We start from the raw sequence: 25,661 nt of genomic DNA on the forward strand, positions 1-25,661 counted from the left end.
GTTTCTGAGTGTCGAGCTGCGAGCAGTGTGAATGGGGTCTAAAACGAAAATAAATAATAAATTCATAATAAAAAAATAAATAAATAATAAACATAAATAAATTACAAAAAAACAAGACAAAACACTAACCCCCCCCCCCCCATCCCATACCCTTAATATTAACCCCTAACCCTAAAATGAACCCCTAACCCTAAGATGGGCAGAGACTGCAGACATACTACAGGAGACACCTCAGAGACTGCAGACATAGTACAGGAGATGATCAGAGACTGCAGACATAGTACAGGAGATGATCAGAGACTGCAGACATAGTACAGGAGATGGTCAGAGACTGCAGACATAGTACAGGAGATGGTCAGAGACTGCAGACATAGTACAGGAGATGGTCAGAGACTGCAGACATAGTACAGGAGATGATCAGAGACTGCAGACATAATACAGGGGATGATCAGGGACTGCAGACATAGTACAGGAGATGATCAGAGACTGCAGACATAATACAGGAGATGATCAGAGACTGCAGACATACTACAGGAGACAGTCAGAGACTGCAGAGATAATACAGGAGATGATCAGAGACTGCAGACATACTACAGGAGACAGTCAGAGACTGCAGAGATAATACATGAGATGATCAGAGACTGCAGGCATACTACAGGAGACAGTCAGAGACTGCAGACATAGTACAGGAGATAATCAGAGACTGCAGACATAGTACAGGAGATAATCAGAGACTGCAGACATAGTACAGGAGATGATCAGAGACTGCAGACATAGTACAGGAGATGATCAGAGACTGCAGACATAGTACAGGAGATGATCAGAGACTGCAGACATAGTACAGGAGATGATCAGAGACTGCAGACATAATACAGGAGATGATCAGAGACTGCAGACATAATACAGGAGATGATCAGAGACTGCAGACATACTACAGGAGATGGTCAGAGACTGCAGACATACTACAGGAGATGATCAGAGACTGCAGACATAATACAGGAGATGGTCAGAGACTGCAGACATACTACAGGAGATGATCAGAGACTGCAGACATAATACAGGAGATGGTCAGAGACTGCAGACATAGTACAGGAGATGGTCAGAGACTGCAGACATAGTACAGGAGATGGTCAGAGACTGCAGACATAGTACAGGAGATGATCAGAAACTGCAGACATAGTACAGGAGATGATCAGAGACTGCAGACATAGTACAGGAGATGGTCAGAGACTGCAGACATAATACAGGAGATGATCAGAGACTGCAGACATAGTACAGGAGATGATCAGAGACTGCAGACATAATACTGGAGATGATCAGAGACTGCAGAGATAATACAGGAGATGATCAGAGACTGCAGACATACTACAGGAGACAGTCAGAGACTGCAGACATAGTACAGGAGATATTCAGAGACTGCAGACATAGTACAGGAGATGATCAGAGACTGCAGACATAGTACAGGAGATGATCAGAGACTGCAGACATAGTACAGGAGATGATCAGAGACTGCAGACATAGTACAGGAGATGATCAGAGACTGCAGACATAGTACAGGAGATGATCAGAGACTGCAGACATACTACAGGAGATGGTCAGAGACTGCAGACATACTACAGGAGATGGTCAGAGACTGCAGACATACTACAGGAGATGATCAGAGACTGCAGACATAATACAGGAGATGGTCAGAGACTGCAGACATAGTACAGGAGATGGTCAGAGACTGCAGACATAGTACAGGAGATGATCAGAGACTGCAGACATAATACAGGAGATGATCAGAGACCGCAGACATAGTACAGGAGATGATCAGAGACTGCAGACATACTACAGGAGACAGTCAGAGACTGCAGAGATAATACAGGAGATGATCAGAGACTGCAGACATACTACAGGAGACAGTCAGAGACTGCAGAGATAATACAGGAGATGATCAGAGACTGCAGACATACTACAGGAGACAGTCAGAGACTGCAGACATAGTACAGGAGATGATCAGAGACTGCAGACATAGTACAGGAGATGATCAGAGACTGCAGACATAGTACAGGAGATGATCAGAGACTGCAGACATAGTACAGGAGATAATCAGAGGCTGCAGACATAGTACAGGAGATGATCAGAGACTGCAGACATAGTACAGGAGATGATCAGAGACTTCAGACATAGTACAGGAGATGACCAGAGACTGCAGACATACTACAGGAGATGGTCAGAGACTGCAGACATAATACAGGAGATGGTCAGAGACTGCAGACATAGTACAGGAGATGGTCAGAGACTGCAGACATAGTACAGGAGATGATCAGAGACTGCAGACATAGTACAGGAGATGGTCAGAGACTGCAGACATAGTACAGGAGATGATCAGAGACTGCAGACATAGTACAGGAGATGATCAGAGACTGCAGACATAATACAGGAGATGATCAGAGACTGCAGACATAGTACAGGAGATGATCAGAGACTGCAGACATAATACTGGAGATGATCAGAGACTGCAGAGATAATACAGGAGATGATAAGAGACTGCAGACATACTACAGGAGACAGTCAGAGACTGCAGACATAGTACAGGAGATGATCAGAGACTGCAGACATAGTACAGGAGATGGTCAGAGACTGCAGACATAATACAGGAGATGATCAGAGACTGCAGACATAATACAGGAGATGGTCAGAGACTGCAGACATAGTACAGGAGATGGTCAGAGACTGCAGACATAGTACAGGAGATGATCAGAGACTGCAGACATAATACAGGAGATGATCAGAGACTGCAGACATAGTACAGGAGATGATCAGAGACCGCAGACATAATACTGGAGATGATCAGAGACTGCAGACATAATACAGGAGATGATCAGAGACTGCAGACATACTACAGGAGACAGTCAGAGACTGCAGACATAGTACAGGAGATAATCAGAGACTGCAGACATAGTACAGGAGATGATCAGAGACTGCAGACATAGTACAGGAGATGATCAGAGACTGCAGACATAGTACAGGAGATGGTCAGAGACTGCAAACATACTACAGGAGATGGTCAGAGACTGCAGACATACTACAGAAGATGATCAGAGACTGCAGACATAATACAGGAGATGGTCAGAGACTGCAGACATACTACAGAAGATGATCAGAGACTGCAGACATAATACAGGAGATGGTCAGAGACTGCAGACATAGTACAGGAGATGATCAGAGACTGCAGGCATAATACAGGAGATGATAAGAGACTGCAGACATACTACAGGAGACAGTCAGAGACTGCAGACATACTACAGGAGATGATCAGAGACTGCAGACATACTACAGGAGACAGTCAGAGACTGCAGACATAATACAGGAGGTGTTTAGAGACTGCAGACATAGTACAGGAGATGATCAGAGACTGCAGACATAGTACAGGAGATGATCAGAGACTGCAGACATACTACAGGAGATGGTCAGAGACTGCAGACATACTACAAGAGATGATCAGAGACTGCAGACATAATACAGGAGATGATCAGACACTGCAGACATACTACAGGAGATGGTCAGAGACTGCAGACATAGTATAGGAGATGATCAGAGACTGCAGACATATTACAGGAGATGATCAGAGACTGCAGACATAGTACAGGAGATGATCAGAGACTGCAGACATACTACAGGAGATGGTCAGAGACTGCAGACATACTACAAGAGATGATCAGAGACTGCAGACATAATACAGGAGATGATCAGACACTGCAGACATATTACAGGAGATGATCAGAGACTGCAGACATAGTACAGGAGATGATCAGAGACTGCAGACATAATACAGGAGATGATCAGAGACTGCAGACATAATACAGGAGATGATCAGAGCCTGCAGACATAGTACAGGAGATGATCAGAGACTGCAGACATAATACAGGAGATGATCAGAGACTGCAGACATAATATAGGAGTTGATCAGAGACTGCAGACATAGTACAGGAGATGATCAGAGACTGCAGACATAATACAGGAGATAATCAGAGACTGCAGACATAGTACAAGAGGTGGTCAGAATGTGAATTTTGAGGGGCCCAAATGGCCTACAGCAGGGGTCACCAAACTTTCTAAACAAAGGGCCGGGTTATTGTCCTTCAGACTATAGGAGGGCCGGATTGTGGTCAGTGGGAGAAGTAAAAAAAAACAACATAGTGACTGTGGTTAATAGGAGAAGGAATAGTGCCCCATCATTGGTATCAGTGGAAGGAATAACGCCCCATCTTTGGTGTCAGTGGGATGAATAGTGCCCCATCATTGGTATCAGTGGGAGGAATAGTGCCCCATCATTGGTATCAGCGAGAAGAATAGTGCCCCATCATTGGTATCAGTGGGAGGAATAGTGCCCCATCATTAGTATCAGTGGGAGGAATAGTGCCCCATCTTTGGTGTCAGTGGGAGGAATAGTGCCCCATCATTGGTATCAGTGGGAGGAATAGTGCCCCGTCACTGGTGTCAGTTGGAGAAGAAGCATTACAACATTCCCATTGTTGGTGTCAGGAAAAGAAAAGGGGGCCGACTATTAATGTCAGTGAGCAGAAATCTTCCCCCTACGTTGGTGTCAATGGAAAGAATGGTGCCTAATTGTTGGTGTCAGTAGAAGGAATAATGCCTTGTAGCAATGACAGGAATGGTGCGCCAAGGGCCGGATAAAGGCAGGCAGAGGGCTGCATCCGGCCCACGGGCCGCCGTTTGGAGACCATTGGCCTACAGGTATGACAGTGAGAGGAATAAACAAAGCTGCACAGATTTGTATTACCCCCCCCCCCCCCCCTTCTGGGGCCCCTGGATGGCATAGGGCCCTTTTCTGGAAAAGGTAGACTGATGTATGAGTCTGTACAGTGTAAATTATGAGCGTATTTCCAGGTTGCAGTGTAGAGGCGCCTATAGTAATGAAGGGCTGTGCAATCATGTGCACGGGCGTGTCCAGAAACGTATGCCCATGTGCATGTTTACGTAAGCAGAGCTTATACCTGCGTACCGCCATTCATTACTATGTGCAACACGTAAATACGCCCGCATTTTACACTGTACGGCCTCATACACTTGTATACCTGAGTCCACCTCTTCCATGGAAGGGCCCTATGCCGTCCCGGGGCCCCAGGAGGTATTACAAATCTGTGCAGCTTTCTAAAACATTCATTCATTTTACTGTCATACCCCCATGGGAGCCTGACTGAAAAACTCCCAGTTAGTAATCCCCCCCCCTCCACACACACACACACACACACATCCTGCCTTGTTGCTGGGATGTGAACACAGCATCTAAAAACCTACCATGTTTGTCTCCTAGCAACAAGGCAGTATGTGGGGGGTTACTAACTGGGAGTTGTTGAGTCAGGCTTCCGGGCCTACAGGTAGGGCAATAATGAATGAATGTTTTATAAAGCTGCCCAGTTTTATAGTACCTCCTGGGGCCCCCGGACGGCATAGAGCCCTTATCTGGAACAGGTGAACTCGTCCTTTAAGAGGTTTCCAGTACAACAGACCTGAGGAGGCGCGGGGTGTCACTCACCTCACAGCCGTTACCTCGGGAGTTCCCGCTTCACCAGTCCTCTCCTGGGATTGGCTGAGAGGAAACCTGTAGCTGGCCAATCACAGGAGGGAATCTGAAGGGGCTGTGTTACTCATGGATTTTTGAGACCTTCTGGGGCCCCAGGACAGCATAGAGCCCTTCTCTGGAATAGCTCGTCCTTCAAGAGGTTTCCATGGGAACAGGTCTGAGGAGGCCGTGTCACTCACCACGCAGACGGTACCTCAGCAGTTCCCGCTTTACAGCTCCTCTCCTGCGATTGGCTCAGAGGAAACCTGCAGCTGACCAATCACAGGAAGAGATCTGAGGAGGCCGTGTCGCTCACCTCACAGCTGTTACCTTAGGAGTTCCCGCCTCACAGCTCCTCTTCTGCGATTGGCTTAGAGAAAACCTGTAGCTGGCCAATCACAGGAAGAGACCTGAGGAGATTGTGTCACTCACCTCACAGCAGTTGCCTTAAGGATTTCCCGCTTTACAGCTTCTCTCCTGGGATTGGCTGAGAGAAAACCTGCAGCTGGCCAATCACAGGAAGAGATCTGATGAGGCCGCGTCGCTCACGTCACAGTCATTCCCTCAGGAGTTCCCGCTTCATCAGTCCTCTCCTGGGATTGGCTGAGAGGAAACCTGTAGCTGGCCAATCACAGGAGGGAATCTGAAGGGGCTGTGTTACTCATGGATTTTTGAGACCTTCTGGGGCCCCAGGACAGCATAGAGCCCTTCTCTGGAATAGCTCGTCCTTCAAGAGGTTTCCATGGGAACAGGTCTGAGGAGGCCGTGTCACTCACCACGCAGACGGTACCTCAGCAGTTCCTGCTTTACAGCTCCTCTCCTGCGATTGGCTCAGAGGAAACCTGCAGCTGACCAATCACAGGAAGAGATCTGAGGAGGCCGTGTCGCTCCCCTCACAGCCATTACCTCAGGAGTTCCCGCCTCACAGCTCCTCTCCAGCGATTGGCTTAGAGAAAACCTGTAGCTGGCCAATCACAGGAAGAGACCTGAGGAGGTTGTGTCACTCACCTCACAGCAGTTCCCTCAGGATTTCCCACTTTACAGCTTCTCTCCTGGGATTGGCTGAGAGGAAACTTGCAGCTGGCCAATCACAGGACACAGAGCCTGGGCTCTTTCCAGAATCACCGGGCAGATCCTGGTCTCCACAAAGATGTCCTCCTTCCTGTTCCATATCAATACACCACACATTGTACAATCTCCCCTATATATATAACGACAACCATGATACATCGATTGTATAACGAGGTCCTCACATAAATCTAAAGCTGGCCGTCCAGTATACAATCTCCTCTGTGGTGACTGCACACACTTCAATAAATGATCAATTTTATTTTCCGATCGAACACTTCCATTAAGAATAATCGATCCAGTCAACAAACCCATTCGAACAATATATCACACACAGGTGAGATTTCAGCCAATAGTCAAGATATGATCGTGTGGTACAGTCATCGATCGCATCTCTCTGTTCCCACCATGTGACCTGATGGATCGGAATACAATCGTCTCCATGAAAAAAAGTATCTCAGTGCTGCCGATCGATGCAAATCCATCAATAACATTGAGTCCTGGCCGAATCTGAGGGAATTGAGTCTAGATCGATCAGAAGGGAAGATCTGTCTTATTGATGGTTTGCGGATTCGATCGTTTTGATCAAAGTGTGTGTGTCCGGCTTTAGATATAACAGGAGGACAATCCTTGTGCTACACAGATGATGGCAGATCTCAGGGAGATTGTACAATCAGATTGTATGACCATTAGAAATGTGCAGAACAAAGGAAAGAATGTTTTGGTTTCGATTCGTTATTTGCATAAATTTGTTTAATTCGTTTTTGGAATTAGTATTTATTTTTTCGAATTCGAACCGATTTCAATCCAGAAAATTTTAATCTATTTGAATATTAATTCCATTCAAAATCAAATTAATTCAATATGAAATTCAAATTTTGGGAGAATTCTTTCTATTCCACTTTATACTATTTTTTTTCTCTTTTTTCTATTCTATTCTTTTATTTTATTTTCTATTCTTTTATTTTTTATTATATTCTATTCTTTTCTATACTATTCAAATTTAAATTGATTCTATTTGAAATTTGACATTTCGGAAAATGGTTATATTGTTCTATTCTATTCTATTGCTTATTCTATTCCATTTTTTTCCCATTTTTATTCTTTCCTTTTCTATTCTATTCTATTCTATTCTATTATTTTCTATTATTTTATTTTCTATTTTTTTTTTCTGTTCCAGTCAAATGTATTCTATTTGAATTAGAATTTGGGAAGATGGTTATATTCTTTCTATTCTATTCTGTTCTATTCTTTTTTTCTATTTTATTCTTTTATTTTCTATTATATTATAATCAATTCTATTCAAATTCAAATGTATTCTTTTCAAATTTTGAATTCTGGGGAATTATTTTATTCTATTCTTTTTTAATTATATTTAATTATTTTATTTTCTATTCTAGTCTATTCTATTCTATTTAAATTTCTTCTATTTGAAATTCAAATTCTATTTAATTCTATTCTATTGTTTTTTTTTCTATTTTATTCTTTAGAATTTTTTTTTCTGTTCCAGTCAAATGTGTTCTATTTGAATTTGAATTTGGGAAGATAGTTATATTCTTTCTATTCTATTCTGTTCTATCCTTTTTTCTATTTTATTCTTTTATTTTCTATTATATTCTAATCTATTCTATTCAAATTCAAATGTATTCTTTTCAAATTTCAAATTCTGGGGAATTATTTTATTCTATTCTTTTTTAATTATATTTAATTATTTTATTTTCTATTCTATTCTATTCTATTTAAATTTCTTCAATTTGAAATTCAAATTCTGTTTAATTTCTATTCTATTGTTTTATTTCTATTCTATTCTTTTCAATTTTTTTTTCTGTTCCAGTCAAATGTATTCTATTTGAATTTGAATTTGGGAAGATGGTTATATTCTTTCTATTCTATTCTGTTCTATTCTTTTTTTTTCTATTTTATTCTTTTATTTTCTATCCTATTCTAATCTATTATTTTCTATTCTATTCAAATTAAAATGTATTCTATTTTTTAAATTATATTTTATTATTTTATTTTCTATTCTATTCTTTTCTATTTAAATTTCTTCTATTTGAAATTCAAATTCTATTTAATTCTATGCTATTGTTTTTTTTTCTATTTTATTTTTTTCTATTTCTTTTCTGTTCCAGTCAAATGTATTCTATTTGAATTTGAGGAAGATGGTTATATTCTTTCTACTCTATTCTGTTCTATTCTTTTTTTTTTTCTATTTTATTCTTTTATTTTCTATCCTATTTTAATCTATTCTTTTCTATTCTATTAATATTCAAATGTATTCTATTTCGATTTCTGGGAAATTATTCTATTCTATTCTTTTTTGAATCATATTTTATTATTTTATTTTCTATTCTTTTCAAATTTCTTCCATTTGAAATTCAAATTCTATTTAATTCTATTCTATTGTTTTTTTCTATTCTATTCTTTTCTATTCTATTCTATTTTTTTCTGGTTCACTCTACTCTTTTCTATTCTTTTATTTTCTATTATATTTTTTCTATTCCTTTCTTTTGTATACTGTTCTGTTTTACTATATTATATTCTATTTCTTTATTTTCTATTCTATTTTATTTTCTTTGGAAATTGGAATTCAAATTAGATTCCAAAACTATTTGAATTTAGTCCAAAGTTTTGATTTGTTAGTTCTGATTCGTTTAAATTCGTTACTATTGTAATTCGGAAATTCGCATACATCCGAATAACGGAAAATGTTGCACTGCCTGCACTGTACATATATTCTACACTGACTACACTGTGTGTATATATATATATATATATATATATATATATATATATATATATTGCTAGAAAATTTCTTAGAACCTCCAAACGTTATTATGATTTTTATTTTTAGCAGAGACCATAGAGAATAAAATGGCGATCGTTGCGATTTTTTATGTCACATGGTATTTGCACAGCGGTTTTTCAAATGCAATTTTATTGGAAAAAAAAACACAATATATAGCCAAATTTTTTATGTCACATGCACACAATAAAAAAAAAAAATTATACATTTTAATAAAAAAAAAAAAAAAGGAACAATATATTGTATAACCCAATTTCTTTGTTTAATGTGAAAAATGATGTTACACCGAGTAAATAGATACCTAATGCCGCGTACACACGATCGGAATTTCGGCCTGCAAAAGACAGACGAGAGTTTTTCATCAGAAAATGCGACCGTGTGTACGCTCCATCGGTCTTTTGCTGGCGGAATTCCAGCCAACAAAAGATTGAGAGCATTCGGGAAAAGTTCCTATCCGAAAATGCGATCTTCTGTGGCAATTCCGACGCGCAAAATCCCTACGCATGCTCGGAAACAATTTGACGCATGCTCGGAAGCATTGAACTTCATTTTCTCGACTCGTCCTAGTTCTTGACGGTCCTAATTTCAGCGAACTTTTGTGTAACCGTGTGTATGCAAGGCAAACTTGAGCGGAATCCCATAGGAAAAGCTGGCATATCTTTTTCAAACGAGAAGTTCGATCGTGTGTATTACAACTCCAACTCCACAACTTCCCCCACGGGGGAACCTCAACCCCTGCCCGCCGGGCGGTCTGGCACTTACCCCATCTCTGGGTCTCCTCCCCTTCTAGTCGTACAATAGGATTGCCTGTCCTTTCAGCCAATTGGGTGACGGGTCTCAAGACCCGCTTCCTGATTGGCCGGGAGGAGGATCAGTGTTTCAATAGTGAATATTCATACGCTATTGTAACACACCTGGGTGGGCTCAGTTCGCATTATCTGTTCGTAAAACAGTAACCCTAGAAGCAATGACATGACATCCCTTTCCGGTTTACTTAGAAACCATCAACGCAATTTTTGAAAATTGAAAAAGCATTCAGAAACGCCGGTCTTGGTGGTTTTGAATGCTTTTAAGGGCAGAGAAGGGATTTGGGGGTCTTATAGATCCCCAGATCTCTCCATAAAGAGGACCTGTCACATGCCTATTACTGTCACAAGGGATGTTTACATTCCTTGTGACAACAATAAAAGTGATCCAAAATAAATAAATAAAGTAACAGTGTAAAATAAATAAATAAATAAATAAAATAATAATATTTAAAAAAACAAAACAAAACACATTTAAAGCGCCCCCTATCCTACCGTGCTTATGCACAAAAGCGAACGTGCGCTTTGGTTCCGTAAATAAATAAACAAATAAAATACAAAACAACTAAAACTATAACTATCTACGAAAAATGTTATCTCTGTGCAGAAAAAGTTTATAATAAAGAAGTTGTTTCCTAAATATATTATATTTTCTCCAGTGCTTCCAGGAAAATAGGAAAATAATAACAATACTATAGAGCATATAACAAAAGAGCATCAAAGTTACTTATCGCAAGGCTTTCCCCTAGATATGGTCTCATCAACTGGGCTCAAGATGGTAACAGAGAGAGCTCTTTGTCGCGGTAAGCCCTTTTTAAACCCATCTAGACCTTTGACGAATCAAAGTATTTACGGGGCAGTCCTCCTCAATATATTATATTACTGTCCCTCCTTCTGTATTGGTCTCTAGGGGCAGCATTGTCCATGTATCATGTCTATGTGCCCTGGGTCATCTTCAGTGCCTGTTGATCCTTTGATTTTTGTAACCCACCCTCAATCATTCTGGCAGCCATGGCCCTCTTTGAAGCTTGCTTGCAGTCAATTCCCTGCCAACCTCTCAACATGGTGGAAATAACTTCTAAAATAAATCATATCCAAGGGTGGTTACGGATTCCCTCTATTTATTCCATATATGTATTCATTTGTCTATTCCTATAGTTAGCTAGTCTATTAAAACTCTGATAGTGTTACTGTTGATAGCACAATAATATAGGGTTAGCTATGAAAACTAACACACTGCTTAATAAAACGTCTTATTTATTTCCCAAGGAAATAGGAAAATGTAAACATGAAAATACTATAGAGCATATAACAAAAGAACATCAAAGGTACTTATCGCAAGACTGTCCCCGTAGACACGGTGTCAAGTACCTGGTGGAGATCGAGCTGTAGAGGGGGCTTCTCTTGCACCTCCTGTCCAACACCCCTGGTAGTGATGACAGGGAGTGGAGGACACAGAGTGGCACAAGGGCCGATGTGGCAGATGGCTCAGGCTGGGTCTTGGCAGGAACCAGGTGGCTGGAGAGCGCTGGGCCGGAACTGAGAACAGGAGCTCTGTGTCACTGGATCAGCAGCTGGAAGCTGCTGGACGTAAGCCAGGGGGTCATCAACAGAGCAGGTACCAAGACGTAAGGCAGAGGAAGAGACGGGACACAGGCCAGGTTCGGTACACAGTCGGGCAATGAAGCACAGGAACATCAGGCAGAAGCGGGGTCAAGCACAAGCCGGGGTCACAAGTAGGTAGGCAGAGTTGAAATGGAAGGTGGGTCGGGATACAGGATACAGATCAGGTAAACAGGCATTAGCTGAAAAGACCACTCAGCAAAGTGTGCATGTCACTGGCAGGTTTAAATAGGCGAACTGGCGCCAATGCGCGCACGTGTGTGCGCATCGGCTCGCGCACGCACTCCCGAATGCACCAGTACATTTCTTTTCTTGTGAATCTCTTGGAATGTCCATGTCTGCGCACCACTGCGCGCTTGTTTCTCTTACATTGCCCCCCCAATGGGCAACCTCCGGATGCCCATTCGTAGCATCTTAGTAGGGTGAGCCTGGAAGAAAGTCCGTATTAGTCTCTTGGCATGGAGATTGGATTCTGGTTCCTAGGAATCGTCTTCGGGTCCATAGCCTGTCCACTTAATCAAATACTGAACGGTGCCCCCCACCCGTCTTCTGCAATCTACAATTGTCTCAACTTCATACTCTTCGTTGATCAAAGTAGATGCTGGTGGGCCCAACTCGCGATCAGGGAAAGGGTCTGGTCTAGTGACTTCTAGTAAGGACACATGAAAGACCGGATGGATTTTATAAGTTGCAGGAAGCACACGTTCGTAAGCTGCTGGATTGATTTCTCTTTTAACTGGAAATGGGCCAATATATCTAGGACCCAACTTCTTAGATGGACAGGATAATCTTAGATTGGCAGTAGACAACCATACCATGTCCTACAAGTTTCAGGTCTCCTCTCCTCTTATCAAAGAATCTTTTGTTATCCTGTTGAGCCCTGGAAATGGCATCTTGTAACACTTTTGATTGGAGATCACTTACTCTTTCCTGGACTGCTAGGACTGAGGAATCAGGTAAGGTATCGGGTAAGAAGACTGGGAAATATCCATAATTTGTGAAGAACAGGGCTTGTCCCATGGCTGAATGCACTGCGTCATTGTAAGCGAACTCTGCCAGGGGTAACAGTGATGCCCAGTCATCTTGGGTAAAGGATGAGAAGCACCGAAGATACTGCTCTAGAGTCTGATTCGTTCGCTCAGTTTGGCCTTTCGTCTGGGGATGGTAGGCTGATGAGAAACAAGTTTCGATCTTCAGAACCTTGCAAAGATCTCTCCAGAATTCGGACGTGAACTGCACTCCTCTATCGGAAGTGATGCTGCTAGGTACCCCATGAAGCCTGACCACTTCTTTGATGAAACTATGGGAAGTTTCTGTTGCTGAGGGGGTTCCCAACATGGGGATGAAGTGCGCCATCTTCGTGAGTCTGTCAACGACCACAAAGATGGTAGTGAACCTCTCAGATGGGGGGAGTTCAACAATAAAATCTATACTAATCATTTGCCAAGGTCTCTTGGGAATCGGCAATGGTCTCAGTAGACCCCAGGACTTGGTTTTGTCATTCTTGTTTCAAACGCAGACCCCACAGGTACCCACATAGTCTTTACAATCGGCTCTTAAACTTGGCCTTCAAAAGGAACGTTGCACAAGCTCTGTAGTTTTGGTTGCCCCAAAGTGTCCTGCTAGGAGGTGATTGTGGCATAGGCTGAGAATCTTGGGGAGCAGATTTGGGGGAACAAACAGTCTCTGGTTGAACTGGAATAACCCCTCTTGTTCCTGGAGGCACTCACCAGGTGGCAGGACGTCCCTTGTGGAAGCCTGCTTGAGCTGGGTGATCAGATCTGTCTCTAACAGCAGAAAACTCTGGACAGGTAAAATTGTGTCTGCTTGATAGTGCTCTTCTCCTTCCTCTGGGTACATGCGAGAAAGCGCATTGGGCTTGACATTCTTGGTACCTGGCCTATAGGTTATGTGGAAGGAGAAGCGGGAGAAATATAGTGCCCATCCGGCTTGTTGGGGTCTCAGTCGTTTGGCAGTCCTGAGATACTCAAGGTTTTTGTGATCAGTAAAGATCAAGATGAGGTGAGCTGCTCCCTCCAACAGGTAACACCATTCTTCAAAGACTGTCTTTATGGCCAGTAATTCCCGATCTCCTACTTCATAATTCTTCTCTGCGGGGCTGAGTTTCCTGGAAAAGAAGGCAATGGGATGTAACAGAGACTTTGTTTCCTGGTGTTGTGACAAGATGGAGCCTACAGCATTCTCTGACGCATCTACCTCAAGGACATAAGGGGATACGGGGTCTGGATGCTGCAGGATAGGTGCAGTAGTAAACAAAGTTTTTAACTGATCAAACGCCATTTGGGCTGCAGGTGTCCACTGGAAACGGGTATTCTGATTCGTTAGCTGAGTGACAGGAGAAATGATGGCAGAGAAATTCTTAATGAATTTGCGATAAAAGTTGGCAAATCCGATAAACCTCTGTGTGCTTTTCCTGTCCATAGGAGTGGGCCACTCAAGGATAGATCTGACTTTCTAGGGATCCATGGAGATGCCTGATGTAGAAATAATGAGCCCCAGGAACTGAATCGTCTCCTTCTTGAATTAATATTTCTCAGCCTTTGCGGACACAGGCCAGGTTCGGTACACAGTCGGGCAATGAAGCACAGGAACATCAGGCAGCAGTGGAGTCAAGCACAAGCCGGGGTCACAAGTAGGCAGGCAGAGGTCAAACAGAAGGTTCAGGCAAGCCGGATCGGGATACAGGAAACTGGTACAGATCAGGTAAACAGGAAATAGCTGAAAAGACCACTCAGCAAAGTGTGCATGTCACTGGCAGGTTTAAATAGGCGAACTGGCGCCAATGCGCGCATGTGTGCCAGTGCGCGCACCAATGCTCGCACATGTGTTAGCGCCTGCGCGTTCACAAATGTGCCAGTACATTTCTTTTCTTGTGCATCTCTTGGAATGTCCATGCCTGCACACCACTGCGCGCTTGTTACCCAGGTTTCTCATACACACAGTCTCATCAGCTGGGCTCAAGCAAACAGAATATTGGCATGCATTAAAAAGGGTATCAAGTCCAGAGATAAAACGATAATTCTCCGATAATAACGATAATAAGACTCAGGTCCGGCCGCATCTAGAGTATGCTATCCAATTCTGGGCACCAGTCCTCAGGAAGGATGTACTGGAAATGGAGTGAGTACAAAGAAGGGCAACAAAGCTAATAAAGGGTCTGGAGGATATTAGTTATAAGGAAAGGTTGTGAGCACTGAACTTATTCTCTCTGCAGAAGAGAGGCTTGAGAGGGGATATGATTTTAATATAAAAAATACCATACTGGTGACCCCACAATAGGGATAAAACTTTTTCGCAGAAGGGAGTTTAACAAGACTCGTGGCCACTCATTAAAATTAGAACAAAAGTGGTTTAACCTTAAACTACGTAGAGGGTTCTTTACTGTAAGAGCGGCAAGGATGTGGAATTCCCTTCCACAGGCGGTGGTCTCAGTGGGGAGCATTGATAGTTTCTTGAAACTATTAGATAAGCACCTGAACGACTGCAACATATAGAGATATACAATGTAATACTGACATATAATTACACACATAGGTTGGACTTGATGGACTTGTGTCTTTTTTCAACCTCACCTACTATGTAACTATGATGGTAACAGAGAGAGCTATCTGTCCAGGTCAGCCCTTTTTATACTTCAGTCATACACCGTCCAGACCTAACCCCATTGCTGGCCCATCTAGACCTTTGAAGAATCAAAGTATTTACGGGGCAGTCCTGCTCAATATATTATATCACTGTCCGTCCAGCTGTATTGGCCTCTAGGGGCAGCATTGTCCATGTATCATGTCTATGTATCCTGGGTCAATCTTCAATGCCTTTGATCTCTGTAACCCACCTTTATTAATCATCCTGGCAGCCATGGCCCTCTTTGAAGCTTGCTTGCATAGCGTTATCACACCAGACGGTCAGGAGCCAAGCTTTTGTTCAGCCTTGCCTCTTTCAGATGAATAATCTGATATGCTACAAAGCTTTGATGTGCAACTTGTTACATTCCAGACAGCCCCCAAGAATGCGGTGTGAAATAAATTCTAAAATAAATATTATTATCCGAGGGTGGTAATGGATTCCCTCTATTTATTCCATATATGTATTAATTTGTCTATTCCTATAGTTAGCTAGTCTATAAAACTCTAATAGTTACTGTTGATAGCACAATAATATAAGGTTAGATATGAAAACAAACACACTGCTTAATAAAACATCGTCTTATTTATTTCTCAAGAAAATAGGAAAATGTTAACATGAAAATACTATAGAGCATATAACAAAAGAACATCCAAGGTACTTATCGCAAGACTGTCCCCTAGACACGGTCTCATCAGCTGGGCTCAAGATGATTGTAACAGAGAGAGCTCTCTGTCTCGGTCAGCCCTTTTTATACTTCAGTCATACACCGTCCAGATCTAACCCCATTGCCGGCCCATCTAGACCTTTGATGAATCAAAATATTTACAGGGCAGTCCTCCTCAATATATTATATTACTGTTCGTCCTGCTGTATTGGCCTCTAGGGGCAGCATTGTCCATGTATCATGTCTATGTATCCTGGGTCAATCTGCAATGCCTTTGATCTCTGTAACCCACCTTCATTAATCATCCTGGCAGCCATGGCCCTCTTTGAAGCTTGCTTGCATAGCGTTATCACACCAGGCGGTCAGGAGCCAAGCTTTTGCTCAGCCTTGCTTCTTTCAGATTAATAATCTGATATGCTACAAAGCTTTGATGTGCAACTTGTTACATTCCAGGCAGCCCCCAAGGATTGCAAAGGTTTGGTATAGCCATAGTTCATATTTCAAACACCTCTTGTATTACAAAATAACATGTTGCCTTCCAACACGGTGCGAATCACATACGATGTCTTGAAACGCACTCGTGTGAACCGGGCCTGAAGGCATTTTTCAGGCATTTTAGCGCCTGTAAAGCATCTGAAAAATGCATCCCATGCCACCCCAGTGGGAAAACCCGAGTGCTTTCCCACTGGGATGGTGCGCTTGCAGGACGGGGAAAAAAAAGGCCTGCAAGTAGCATCTTGATTGTTCTGTCCTTTACTGAGTACAGGACACATTGCACGTTACCTTTTCCAAAAACATACCATTTTCTTGAGAAGTCCTCACTTGTTGGTTTCAGCACCCACAGTCACTTATGACTATTTCCACTTCCTGGAAATCTGTCCTCCCTGGATGCTATCTTTGCTGGGCTTCAGGCCATCCACACCACCTCAGCTCCTGGTGGTGATGCCCCTATCTGGGGGGGGTCTCTGATCTATAATGCCACACTCACATCATGCAGCTACATTTGTAAGTATTTCAGAGAGTGAGGGTTTCATAGTTCATTTTATTTTTTTTTAATTATTTGTTCATATCTATCCTTTTTTTTTTCCTTGATAGGGTCGGCCCACATATAGAAATTCTTTCTATCATATTACATTACTCATCCAATCCACACGCATGCACCTGAAGAGTGGATTAATCCCCAAAATGCATAGAGATAGTATATGCCATGTTTCTATTCATCATGTGTTTTTATTTATAATATTTAGTATGTGTATTATGTGATAATTATTAAAAAAAAGGGGGGGGGATTGGGGAATTTGGGTATTTAAATGAAGCCATGGCCGGGTATGGTCATGTGCCTCCATCCCTATCATTGTAAGGAAAAGGAGCAAAAATGCAGCAGAAAAAGCAGCAAAGATGCAACAAAAAGGGGTTGGACTTTATATGAAGCTCGTGGGAACAAAATTAATAGAGTGGTGGATAGTAAAATATTTAATAATACATAGATACATGTTTACATACATTGAATTTCATATACAAAGAAATGCACACTTCCATGGTGCCAATTTCTAAAACGGTAATGTCTGGTAGTAACATATTTATAAACATTAATCACATGATAAGATTAAGGAGTCCACCAATATTCATGATTGGGTATACACAATTGAAAAATAGCATCTGCATAGTCTATGGTCTTTCTGATCCCTGTCACAATAAAAATTGTATACATGGGCACATATCTTAGTGGGCATGTAATTGAAGTACACGACATCTGGTAGCTCGACGCGTTTCATGGCTTTAAGCCACTCTTCAGGAGCAGACATGTAATGTATCTGCAATGGGAGAGTAAAATAACTAAGTAAACTAGCTTGTATCAATATAGGGGAGGATAGATAGAAAACACCCCCTCCTTTTCCTTTTATGTGATATTGACTGTCTGCAATCATGTGGCAACTTGCCTTTATTGTATGTACATGTATATATGAATTATATTGGAGATTGTATATTTAATAATGATTACCATTATGTATTATAACACTGACTTATACAATAAATGTGATCTTTTTACAACTATGTGCTTCATTTAAAGTCCCACTTTCTTAACCCCCCCTTTTTATGTATACTTATCATATAGTTCTCTGTGGTCTCAGGTGTGTCTATTAAAAATAGCCACAGCATATTTGCTTGATGTTTTAGAAACAGCCGTTGCCAATACTCTCAGTTGGTACTACTTCCCAGGGGAGGGAGTTTTACATGTTTACAGCTCTAACAGTAAAGAAGCCTTTCTGTAATCTAAGGTTAAGCCTCCTTTTTCTAACCTCAATATGTGGCTGTGTGTCCTCTTCAGGGGCTTTAGAGGAAACAATTTACTGGAGTCACCTTTGATAAATTTCCTTAATGTAATCATCACCGTGCTGTTTCTCCTTTACCTGTCCAGTCACAGACTGGGGGGAGGGCATGAGATGACCTGGGCTCAGAGGGAGGGAGCTAAAGCTAATGCTGGCCATCAGAAAAAAGAACTGTATTGAAGGTAAATACTGCAGCAAAACCTGGTTTGCTTTTTTTTTATGAGCTATTTATTTTATCTTGTTATTTTTGGCTGGTTTTTATGCTTTAATAGGTTTGTGAATTCAGACTGTGAGATGTGCTGGAAGCAAATTGCTTTATTAATAGTGTATCGTGGACACATGTACAATGCCTTGAAAAAGTAGTCATACCCCTTGAAATTTTCCACATTTTGTCATGTTACAACCAAAAACGTAAATGTATTTTATTGGGATTTTATGTGATAGACCAACACAAAGTGGCACATAATTGTGAAGTGGAAGGAAAATGATAAATGGTTTACAACATTTTTTACAAATAAATATGTGAAAAGTGTGGGGTACATTTGTATTCAGCCCCCCTGAGTCAATACTTTGTAGAACCACCTTTCACTGCAATTACAGCTGCAAGACTTTTTGGGGATGTCTCTACCAGCTTTGCACATCTAGAAAGGGACATTTTTGCCCATTCTTCTTTGCAAAATATCTCAAGCTCTGTAAGACTGGATGGAGAATGTCTGTGAACAGCAATTTTCAAGTCTTGCCACAGATTCTCAATTGGATTTAGGTCTGGACGTTGACTGGGCCATTCTAACACATGAATATGGTTTGATCTAAACCATTCCATTGTAGCTCTGGCTGTATGTTTAGGGTTGTTGTCCTCCTGGAAGGTGAACCTCCACTCCAGTCTCAAGTCTTTTGTAGACTCTAACAGGTTTTCTTCTAAGATTGCCATGTATTTGGCTCCATCCATCTTCTCATCAACTCTGACCAGCTTCCCTGTCCCTGCTGAAGAAAGCATCTCCACAACATGATGCTGCCACCACCATGTTTCACAATGGGGATGGTGTGTTCAGGGTGATGTGCAGTGTTATTTTTCTCACCACAGCGTTTTGCTTTTAGGCCAAAAAGTTAAATTTTGGTCTCATCTGACCAGAGCACCTTCTTCCACGTGTTTGCTGTGTCCTCCACATGGCTTCCCACAAACTGCAAACGGGACTTCTTATGGCTTTCTTTCAACAATGGCTTTCTTCTTCCACTCTTCCATAAAAGTCAGATTTGTGGAGTGAATGACTAATAGTTGTCCTGTGGACAGATTCTCCCACCTGAGCTGTGGATCTCTGCAGCTCCTCCAGAGTTACCATGGACCTCTTGGCTGCTTCTCTGATTAATGCTCTTCTTGCCCGGCCTGTCAGTTTAGGTCAGTGAAGGTAATGCAATGCCCTTAGTATGTGTCAGGGCTGGGCTCAGCTCTTCCTTCTCAAAGTTGGCCGCTCAGCTGTTGGCTAATTGCCAGCTCCTATCTCTCCACAGTGACTCAGCTGTTGATGATATCCTGCTCATCAGTTAAGCTGTCCAGCCCAGATGATCTCAGCCTTCACCTTGGTCACATCTCTAGTGACGCTCTCCTGTGTTCCTGTTAAAGATTTGCTTGGCTGACATTCCTTCTGGCTACAGATCCTGCTTACTGTTCTACTACTCTCATCTCTGGCTCCCTGACGTTTTAGCTTGTCTGACTATCTGTTCCGGTTCCTGAACTCTGGCTATGTTTTGAGTATGTTTACTCTGTTTACCTTTTTTTTATTACTATTAAACAAGTGTGATTTAACTGTACTTCTGTCTCAGTCTGATTCATGGTTTCGGTCAGTTTGTAATAAAGTACATTTGATTAGTCAGTCTTTAGGTAAAAACAAAGTTGAACCACGGTAAGGGGTGATTTAAAAAAAAGAGGCAGTCATCTTCAGAGTGTATCCAGAAACTCTGCAAAACATATAAAAGAAACAAGGGGGGGGGGACACATCTCTAAGTGTAGTATTAAAACAGTATAACTTATTGCACAAGATTAAAAACACTTAAAAGATATAAGTGGGAGTCATGCTCGTCATAAGTATGTAGTCCATACTGCAATAAATTATACTGTTTTAATACTACACTTAGAGAGGCCCCCCCCCCCCATTTCTTTTGTCAGTTTAGGTCAGGGGTAGGCAACCTTGGCCCTCCAGCTGTTCTGAAACTACAAGTCCCATGAGACATTGCAAGACCCTAACAATCACAGGCATGACTCCTAGAGGCAGAGACATGATGAGATTTGCAGTTACACCACAGCTGGGGGGACAAGGTTGCCTACCCCTGGTTTAGGTGGACGGCCATGTCTTGGTAGGTTTGCAGTTGTGCCATACTCTTTCCATTTTCGGATGATGGATTGAACAGTGCTCCATGAGATGTTCAAAGCTTGGAATATTTTTTATTATAACCTAACCCTGCTTTATACTCCTCCACAACTTTATCCCTGACCTGTCTGGTGTGTTCATTGGCCTTCATGATGCTGTTTATTCACTAAGGTTCTCTAACAAACCTCGGAGGGCTTCACAGAGCAGCTGTATTTATACTGAGGTTAAATTACACACAAGTGGACTCTACTTACTAATTAGGTGACTTCTGAAGACAATTGGTTCCACTAGATTTTAGTTAGGGGTATCAGAATAAAGGGGGCTGAATACAAACCCCCCCACACTTTTCACATATTTATTTGTAAAAAAATTTGGAAACCGTTTATCATTTTCCTTCCTCTTCACAATATGTGCCACTTGGTGTTGGTCTATCACATAAAATCCCAATAAAATACATTTATGTTTTTGGTTGTAACATGACAAAATGTGGTATAATTTCAAGTGGTGTGAATACTTTTTCAAGGCACTGTATATTGTATCATATGTTCACCACCTACGCCCATACATTCTATATGTAAAGTATGAATAATCTGTACAGTATATACCTATTACATGCACTGTACCAACTGACCAGAAGTTTTGAGAATGACACAAATATTAATTTTCACAAAGTCTGCTGCCTCAGTTTTTCTGATGGCAATTTGCTTCAGAATATTATGAAGAGTGATCAGATGAATTGCAATTAATGGCAAAGCCCCTCTTTGCCATGGAAATGAACTTATTCCCATAAACATTTCCACTGCATTTGTGAAGAAGACTTCAGGGCGCCAGAGAAAGTCCAGCAAGCGCCAGGAGCATCTCCTACAATTGATTTAGCTGTGGGATCAGGGGCACCACCAGTGCAGAGCTTGCTCAGGAATGGCAGCAGGCAGGTGTGAGGACATCGGCACGCACAATGAGAAGACATTTGGAGGATGGCCTGGTGTCAAGAAGGGCAGCAAAGAAGCCACTTCTGTCCAGGAAAAATATCAGGGACAGACTGATATTCTTCAAAACGTACAGGGATTGGACTGCTGAGGACTGGGGAGAAGTAATTTTCTCTGATGAATCCCCTTTCTGATTATTTGGGGCATCCAGGAAAAAACTTGTCCGGAGAAGAAAAGGAGAGCGCTACCGTCAGTCCTGTGTCATGCCAAAAGTAAAGCATCCTAAGAACATTCTTGTGTGGGGTCTCAGCCAAGGGAGTGGGGTCACTCACAATTTTGCCTAAGAACACAGCCATGAATTAAGAATGGTACAAAAATATTCTCCGAGAGCAACTTCTCCCAACCATCCAAGAACAGTTTGGTGAAGAACATTGCCTTTTCCAGCATGATGGAGCACCTTGCCACAAGGCAAAAGTGATAACTGAATGGCTTGGGGAACAAAACATGGAAATTTTGGGTCCATGGCCAAGAAACTCCCAAGACCTTAACCCCATTGAGAACTTGTGGTCAATCCTCAAGAGGCGGGTGAACAAAAAATCTCCCACAAATTCTGATAAACTCCAAGCACTGATTATGGAAGAATGGGCCGCCATCGGTCAGGATGTGGCCCAGAAGTTGATTGACAGCATGCCGGGGGGAATTGCAGAGGTCTTGGAAAAGAAGGGTCAACACTGCAAATATTGACTCTTTGCATAAACTTAATCTAATTGTCAATAAAAGCCTTTCACACATGAAATACTTGTAATTATACTTCAGTATATTATAGTAACATCTGACAAAGATCTAAAAACACTGAAGCAGCAAACTTTGTGAAAATCAATATTTGTGTCATTCTCCAAACTTTTGGCCACGGCTGTACATTGTGTGCAAAATGTACATACAGAGTCTGTCTATATGTAATGTGTATATATAGTATCTGTCTATATGTAATGTATATACAGTGTCTGTCTATATGTAATGTATATACAGTGTCTATATGTAATCTATATACAAGGTCTGTCTATATGTAATGTGTATATATAGTATCTGTCTATATGTAATGTATAAACAGTCTGTCTATATGTAATGTATATATAGTATCTGTCTATATGTAATGTATATACAGTCTGTCTATATGTAATGTATATACAGTGTCTGTCTATATGTAATGTGTATATATAGTATCTATCTATATGTAATGTATATACAGTGTCTGTCTATATGTAATGTGTATATATAGTATCTGTCTATATGTAATGTATAAACAGTCTGTCTATATGTAATGTATATATAGTATCTGTCTATATGTAATGTATATATAGTATCTGTCTATATGTAATGTATATACAGCATCTGTCTATATGTAATGTATATATAGTATCTGTCTATATGTAATGTATATACAGTGTCTGTCTATATGTAATGTGTATATATAGTATCTGTCTATATATAATGTATATACAGTCTGTCTATATGTAATGTATATATAGTATCTGTCTATATGTAATGTATATACAGTGTCTGTCTATATGTAATGTGTATATATAATATCTGTCTATATGTAACGTATATACAGTCTGTCTATATGTAATGTATATATAGTATCTGTCTATATGTAATGTATATACAGCATCTGTCTATATGTAATGTATATATAGTATCTGTCTATATATAATGTATATACAGGGTCTATATGTAATGTATATACAGAGTCTGTCTATATGTAATGTATATACAGGGTCTATATGTAATGTATATACAGAGTCTGTCTATATGTAATGTATATACAGTGTCTGTCTATATGTAATGTATATACAGAGTCTGTCTATATGTAATGTATATACAGAGTCTGTCTATATGTAATGTATATACAGAGTCTGTCTATATGTAATGTATAGACAGTGTCTGTCTATACACAGTGTACATAAGGAGTGTGTCTATATGTAATGTATAGATGACACATATGATATAGGTGATACCTGCGTACAGTTCTGTCCTCTCCGGCTCTCTCAGTCGCTCTTCTCCTGTTGCTGGGAGTGAGATCTGTGCAGTCACTGTGGGGAGTGTCCTGCAGGGGGAAGAGCGAGGATCATAGAGGGAGACGTAGTGCACAATTCATTACCCTGATTACTGTACTGTCTGCAGACGGAGAGGAGGGATCATAGAGGGTGGCATAGTACAAATGTAATTTTCCTAATCACTATGCGGCCTGCTTCACCGGTCTGCCGCATTACACCCGCAATCTGTCTCCCCTAACTGACACATATAAGTCACCGGATACAACTAGATCACACTCACAGCTGGGAAGTGTTAGGATTTTAAAGTGCCAGCAATACGTAACACCTGTCACTGAGATGGATGAATGGTGTAGAGATAATGCAGAGAAATTTGTCTTGACCCAATTTTTTTTTTTTCTTTAATTAAAAAAGAAAAATGTAGACAAACTCCTCTCTGAATGGTGAAAGCCGGGCTGGAACAGCAAGATTTGACCAAGACTTTTTCCTACTTTCTTTGTACTGAGGACTCTTTATTTGAAAGTAATGTTTTACCTTTAATATTTTAAGGCACTGCGTTTTGATATTGATTGTTTTGATTTTTTTTGTAGATTTTCCCTTTCGCTAGCTGCCCTAAATCTGGGTTTTGGCACTGACTTATTATACATATTATTTAGGGAGTTAATTAGACAAATTTAATGACAAAAAAAGGTTTTTTTTTTACATGTCAGGTTGCTTTCACTGACAGCATCTGTAGATCTAAGTTTATCCTTCTGATCTGCAGATGAATAAAACATAGTAGATACAAAAGTAACAATGTTACTTTGTATTTCTCTCTATTTCCTCTCTGCACAATTTTTATAGACAATGTTACTTTATATCTCTCTATCTCATGTCTGATCAATGTTTATAAACAATGTTACTTTGTATCTCTCTATCTCCTGTCTGATCAATGTTTATAAACAATGTTATTTTGTATCTCTCTATCTCCTGTCTGATCAATGTTTATAAACAATGTTACTTTGTATCTCTCTATCTCCTGTCTGATCAATGTTTATAAACAAACAATGTTACTTTGTATCTCTCTCTCTATCTGCTGTCTAATTAATGTTTTTAAATAATGTTACTTTGTATCTCTCTCTTTATCTGCTGTCTAATCAATGTTTTTAAATAATGTTACCTCGTATCTCTCTATCTCCCGTCTGATCAAAGTTTATAAACAATTAGGGATGAGCCGAACACCCCCCGGTTCGGTTCGCACCAGAACATGCGAACAGGCAAAAAGTTCTAGCAAACATGCAAACCCTATTAAAGTCTATGGGACACGAACATGAAAAATCAAAAGTGCTAATTTTAAAAGCTTATATGCAAGTTATTGCCATAAAAAAAGTGTTTGGGGACCCGTGTCCTGCCCCAGGGGACATGTATCAATGCAAAAAAAAAAAGGTTTAAATTACCATTTTTTAGGAACAGTGATTTTAATAATGCTTGAAGTGAAACAATAAAAAACAAAAGGTTACTTTATATATCATGCCTGGGGGGTTCCCCTTAGTCTGCCTGTAAAGTGGCGCATCTGTGTGATATGTGGAACAGTGCCGCAGTAAAATGACATTTCTAAAGGAAAACGTCATTTAAACTTGCTCGCGACTGTACTGTATTGCCGGCTCCCCGCAATATAGATGAAAAATCAATGAAAAAAATCATCGTGGGTGCCCCCCAGTCCATACCAGGCCCTTCGGGGCTGGTATAGATTTTAAGGGAAACACCAAGCCAAAATTAAAAAAATCAACTGGCGTGGGTTCCCCCCAAAATCAATACC

At 40.9% G+C, this 25,661-nt stretch overlaps 1 protein-coding gene across 1 annotated transcript in view; it reads right to left on the reverse strand.

The window, feature by feature from the left end:
• LOC141121604 (von Willebrand factor A domain-containing protein 5A-like) overlaps positions 1-24,116 on the reverse strand; it is a 116,657-nt gene extending 92,541 nt beyond the window's left edge. The window contains exon 1 of the mRNA XM_073611257.1: positions 23,828-24,116. The gene's annotated coding sequence lies outside the window, so the exon portion shown is untranslated. The remainder of the gene's footprint in view (positions 1-23,827) is intronic.
• Between the last annotated feature and the right edge of the window lie 1,545 nt (positions 24,117-25,661).

This window comes from Aquarana catesbeiana, linkage group LG01, assembly GCF_042186555.1.
Source record: "Aquarana catesbeiana isolate 2022-GZ linkage group LG01, ASM4218655v1, whole genome shotgun sequence".
Classification (NCBI taxonomy): Eukaryota; Metazoa; Chordata; class Amphibia; order Anura; family Ranidae; genus Aquarana; species Aquarana catesbeiana.